Source organism: Aphelocoma coerulescens, chromosome 26 (assembly GCF_041296385.1).
Source record: "Aphelocoma coerulescens isolate FSJ_1873_10779 chromosome 26, UR_Acoe_1.0, whole genome shotgun sequence".
In the NCBI taxonomy this organism is placed as follows: domain Eukaryota; kingdom Metazoa; phylum Chordata; class Aves; order Passeriformes; family Corvidae; genus Aphelocoma; species Aphelocoma coerulescens.
In genome coordinates this window covers 4,272,115-4,278,519 of record NC_091039.1, presented here as the reverse complement: position 1 = coordinate 4,278,519, position 6,405 = coordinate 4,272,115, and positions in this window count along the sequence as shown.

Sequence of the window (6,405 nt, the reverse complement as noted above, 5' to 3'; positions counted from 1 at the left end):
GGCTCCGGCTGCTGCGGCGGCTCCGGCGGCGGCTCCGGCTCCGGCAGCGGCTCCGGCAGCGGCTCCGGCAGCGGCGCGGGCGGGGCGCAGGCGCGGGGCCGTGCGGGAGCCGCCCCGAGCCGAACGGCGGCGGGTGGTGCCGGTAGTCCCGCCGGGCACGGTGCGGGCTCCGTTTGTCGCCCGCCGCCGGGGCCCGCTCGGGGCGTCCGCCGGCCTCCCGCACCCGCCGGCCTCCCGCAGCCGTCCCCGCCGGCCTCCCGCAGCCGCCTCTCAGCGCGCAAAGCCTTTCGCTGCACCCATGTGTAAACTCGTGTGCCCCGAGCAGAGTGCAACGCCCGGTAGACTCAGAGATTCTTAATATTAAATCATTTCTTTAATAATGCCCACGGAAAAAACCTTTGCAGTTATTGGGCCGTTCAGGCATTTTGCTGCATGCGTTGAACAAATACCTGTGTTTAAGGTGGTTATATATTCACCTAGGAACTTTTGTAGGTTCTACTGTCTGTAGTTTTGCTCAATACTTTTTAACTTGAAAGGAAAAAGATGAATGTTCACAAACATATTGTGTGAATCTGCTTGTAGGTGAGGCCAGAGACTTGTAGATAAGGAAGAAATGGGAAAAACCATCAATTTCAGAAAATGTTACTAATTGACATAGACTGCTGCTCAGCCAAGGTCATGCTAAACTCCTGAACTTTGGGAAGAATAACAAAGACTTATTAGGGTTATCAATATTACCTTCTCTGCCCAGGGTGGACTTGAAGCTAAGTCTAATGATTACGTATCGTATGTTATACAAAAGGAGGGGTGCATATTAAGGGGGACATAAAGTAGGCTGATTGGGAAGTACCTTCCAAGTCCTCAGCCAGTGGGGAAAGGGAGAGGCTGATGAGGCTGGGAAAATTAAGATAAAAAGGAGGCTGTGTCCTCCAACAATCTGAGGGACCCCATGGAGAAACACCCCATGGCCTCTCCCTTTGTTCATGAATAAAGCTACAGGATTCCTCTGTCTCCTTTCTTGGACATAAACCTCTGGCAACATGAATTTTTCTGCACAAACTGCTCCAACCTACTTGCAGATCTGCCACAAGCACATTACATATTCTATCAGGTGTCTATCTGGGATTCTGATCCCCTACTGCTGTCAGGGAGCCACAGAGGGAGTCACGGCAATCAGCTGGGACCAGAGCTTGAACCATGTCTGGTGTGGTTTTAATTTCTAGGACATTTTAAAGCATTCCCAAGAGCCGAGCCCTTCGGCATAGGATTATGGATATTTTTCATGGAAAGGCAGGTATGCATGTGCAACTTTGGAAGACAGAAAAATCCTTTTCATATTTGTAATTGTTGCTGTATTCTACAAGCAGCAGATATTTAGGACATCTGTTCTGCAAAGAGTTCTGTGTGAGAAACTAACACAAGATTTTGTGATAACACAACAGAGGGGCAAATTTCAGCCTTTGCTGAAAAAGTGATCAAGGTAAGGTTGAGCTGCAAAGACCTCAAGTGCAGTAGAGTCCCTCCCCTGCAAGCATTGCACAGCAATGTCCTACCTCAAAGAAGACACAACATTACAGACCAGAGAAGATTATTATAATCTCTGGAGTCTATCTGTCATATCTGTACAGAGTGACTCGTGCTGTTGGCTCTGCAAAGGTGTGTGCTCACACCTGGCAGGCTCTTCTGTGCCCTACAGGTTTCTTCATGTGGGGATGACAAAGACACGGCTGGATTTAGAAAGCCACAGTGAAGCACATGTGCAGGCTGGCATTGTATGCCCTTGAGCAGTAGCTGCCACCAGCCTGAATGAGGACCTCCCCCCTGTCCCCCCCAGAGTTCTGCTACAAAAACAAGAGACTACTGAGCATCTTCCTCCTTGCCATGTTTCTTCCACACTTTCCTAATTTGAGGTAGAAAACATGAGAGTAGCACCATCAAGGGGTTGTTGAGCCAGGCCTAAGCCAAGATAGAGTCATCTTTCCACAACCAGCCTGGCACTGTTTTTTAGAGCAGAATAAATGTCCCCAGACTATGCCCTTACCTAAGTGGTTTATCTGGTCCTTCCTCCAAGCTTCCCAGTGCAGAGGGACACACTGCCATGCATGGCCCCAAGAACTGCTCCTGCCATGCTCTACATGACACCGAGATTCCTCAGTTGCTTTATGTCTTCTGCAGCTACTTCTGCACAAGGGGAGCATGTGAATAAAAGCACAACAGAGCAGGGGATATGGAATAAAACCACACCAATATGCACACTGCACCATCAGCAATGATAATGTGCATGTCTGGGGATCTGTATCCTCTAATTCAGTGCAGTGGGAGAGCAGCCTGGGTTTCTGCAGCATGCCCTGCCAGGAAAACATTGTGGCATCCCACTAGCTGGGAAGAACATTAGAATATTGCTGCGTGTAAAACAATTGTAGTTGTTGCAACTATGTCAGGGGAGAACATCAGGCTGCCAACAAAAACTATAGACAGGCCTTCAAACTCTGACTTCTGTGGGTTTTTAGATATAGGTGGAATATGGGGCGATAAAGCAGGTGCTTTGTCACTTCACAGCCCATGTCCAGGGATTTGTGCTTGGCTGAACACAGAAGCCTTGTGTCTGTGTGTGGGAACAATGTTATGGCACTGCACACCTGCAAGGGAAAAAGATCAGGATTTACTGGACTTTCTCTCAGCAGGATATTTGTTTTGCAACATGAATACCTGTAATTTGCATGCTGACATTCTGACGCCTGATTTGTCCCCTGGTGCTAAACTCTGCAGTCATTGTGGTAGGAAGGGAAGATTTGGAACTTTGCTGAATAAGACAAAAAAAAAAAATCTCTTTAAGTTTTCAGTGGAGACCTTTCATGGTACCAATAGCTAGGAATCCATTTCATCTTAAATCAAGGCTGCCGTAGGAGAATAAATAGAATCTGGAAATGAGGGCTAAGCTTTTCAGGGGTTTTACATTACTCGTTTTGAACAGAGCTGAGAGGAGCTTGGCATGAAGCCACTGTCCAGAACAATGTAGGGAAGCATATGTGGTTTGAGAATTACTCAATACCATTTGGGCCTTCAGTTTTTCCTGTCTTTCAGTCCAAAAAGTTCCAGGATTCAGTTTCCTCTGCAGTAAGAAACTCTACACAGTAATGTTCACTAAAACCCTTTACCATTACACTTTTTACACTGCAGTAGTGTGGCTTCCATCTAGAAACTGCTTGGAAGCAATCAAAATTTAAATGGCAAAAAATGAAAATAACATTAGAAGAACCCAGTGGAAAACACTACAGATAATTTAATACTAATATTAATATTCCAATTAGCCATCACATCATTGCTACAATTTTACAGCTAGGAGGAACAGAATTCAGAGGAGCCACTTTGCTGTTACTGCACACCCAGAAACCACAAAATGCCCAGCAGCAAAATTTAGAGCTGCTCACATGTTAACAGATTTAGCCCAGAGCACATGATCAGTGTACAAAGGATCCATCATTTGAATTCAAGCTTTGCCCTAAAATGGGGTCTGAATTGTATGTACTCACAGTGCTGGCCATCCATCAAAAATAATTCACCTGCAACTCTTCACACAAGGCAATTTGTGCCAGGAGAGAATTCTTCAGACAGGATATGGTGAAGCCTTGTGATGTGTATTGCTGGTGTAGTTAAATGCTTCTGCTTTCAGCAGAAACCTAGGTCACATTTTTATACTGATATTACTGCATCAAACTCCATGGCTGATCTCCAGACAATATAACTAAGTTGATTTTTTTTTTTCCTCAAGGGCTAAGTTTATTTATCTCAAGTGCTAAGTCTACAATTTTCCTGCCTCTTCAGAACAAAGGGAATGCATTCCTCCATTCTCCACTATTTCAGTACAGGACTACAAAATATGAACAAAAACATTAGATTGCCTACTGGGGTTTAGTTCTGGTGGATTAGAAAGGGACTGAGGAAGAAATTATGGAGGGACACCCTGTTATGCTGGTGCAGTCAATATCAGCTTCAGCACAGTGATGAAGAGTAGTAATAAAATGTTTTCTTTGAAGCTTCACATCATTCTAAATACATCTGAAAATAATAAAACTGCTTGCATGTAATCTGTTGAACTACACTAGATTGATTTTACTTACTAGCAAGAAAGACATATTTAAGAAGTGCTGAGTTAGGACATTTAAACTTCTACAGAATTTTGAAAACCAAGTCCAAATAATTTTTTTAAAGTAGCTACAAAACTAGGAATTATACATTGAAATTTCTCTGCTTTTGGCATTGCTGTGTAGCATATCTATTTGAAAATACTTGAAATAAGTAAGTGTTGCTTTTTGTTTAGAAAAACAGAATTTCTGGAGGCATTAGTTAGGCTATTTTAAGAACTCTGGAACAGAAAGAATGAAAAGAGGATCAACGGCTGATGAAGAATCACCAGAACTGTTGCTTAACTGTACTTTTGTCATCTCCACTGAAATCTGAATCCCCCAAAAGTTGTCCTTCAGGGATTGCTGATGTACCTCCATCTCTTTCTCCAGCCTGGGTCCTGGAAATCCAACTGAATGGGTGGAGTATCATGCTGCTGGGAAGAGCTTGGCTCTGTTTTATTCTGGGCTGAGCATGAGACCTCGGACATTGCCCTTCATGCAGAACTTTGTTGTCAGAGCTTTTTTCAGAGAAAAAGTATTTATTCTTCTTCAAAAGCCAAGTTCATATCTGGATATAACTCTGAGCCAAGCGTGGCCACACTGTCAAGGTGGTCAAGTGCAGTTCCCATAACAAGGCAACACTGTCTGAGCAGCGAGAGGGCCCTGCTGGCATGGGAGCAAAGGACAGTCCAAATCCCCACCTCTTGAGGAACTGAACTCACAGGGACTGCTGAAGGTGACATCCCCAAGCTGCTGTGGGTCCCTGCTGCACTGAGATGAGCCCAGCCTCATCTCAAAGGGGGCTCCTGGGGAAACAGTCACCTCCTGTCTGGGGGCTGCTCCCAACCCTCCCACCACCTGCATTAAAAGGAGATTGGGGAATATTTACTGTCACCTTCATTCTTTGAAGTTTTTTCTATGGGGGAGAGAGTCCAAAAGGTCAATATCCTTACATTAGACTATTAGGTACAATGTCAAGATAAGAGAGTTAAACAAGTTGTTCCAAGAGCAATAGAACTCATGAACTCTGCTTTTCTGCAGATTTGGAGAGGTTTTTCTCCTCCTCCTTGCCTCATTCAGGCGTAGGACCCCAGCATAGGATGATTAGCCAAGACTGGGTTCTTTCCCTAGGTGGAGCAACTATTGGAATATTTTACTCAGAACAATGGCTTTTCCTGGAACTTCCAGCCACCTGCCTATTCAAACTTGGCTGAGACAGCCACCAAGCTTAAAAATTATTGCAGAATACTGACAGAAAAGGCATGTGCATAAACTCCAGTTCTTCAGGAAATCAAGCTATCTCTGTCCTTCACTTCCCCCATCAGCCCTGAGACAGCTGGTGCAGTAACCTCTGGAAAGAAAAAAACTTGGAGCTTTTGCCCTATCCTGGCAGGGTCCTCACTCTGTCAGAGAAATGGAAACAATAACAAGGTCATTCTCTGCTGCAAAACTCAGCAGGATGCCTTTCCAGCTTGCACACAAAGATGTCATTGCCCAAACAGGAACACAGGACTCAAAGCAACAAATTGGATTATCGATCCATTACAAAAAGACAAGTATTGGTGAAAAAAATGAAGAATTCAAAGGAGGATTTGCCCAGCCCCATTTCCTCAACTCCATGGCAACATTTAAGTTACTAACAGGATAATGTAACATGAAGGCTTAAATGTCAAGCCAAATATTCTACCTTCTGCTGTTCTGCTAGACTTCAGCAAACTGTTTTGCAGTCGATTCTACCTCACCTAACTTTTTATGCTTGTCCAAAGCAGCCAGCACAGCATCATAAAGAGTCAGAAAGAACCTTTCTTTGATGACACAGCTGTCAAAAAAAAAAATTCTTCCCAAAGTCTGCTATCTGCAGGGCTCCATCCTAGGTTCATTTCTCTTCAACATCTTCGTAAACCCCTGGGACACAGGAGACTTGAAGGCATACTGAGTAAGTTTGCTGACAACACTAAACTGGGAGGAGCTGTCAAATCCCTTGAAGGCAGAGAGACTCTGAAGAGAGACCCTGACAAATTAGAGGGCTGGGCAATCACCAGCTGTATGAAGTTTAACAAAGGCAAGTGCTGGGTTCTGCACCCGGGATGGGGCAACCCTGGACGTATGGGCAGACTGGGGAGCAGTCTGTGGAAAGGGACCTGGGGGTCCCTAGTCATAGCAAGGTGAACATGGGTCAGCAGTGCCCTGGCAGCCGGGAGAGACATCCCTGTCCTGGGAGGTCAAAGATGGGGATTATCCTGCTCTGCTCTATGCTGGTGTGGCCACACCTCAAGTG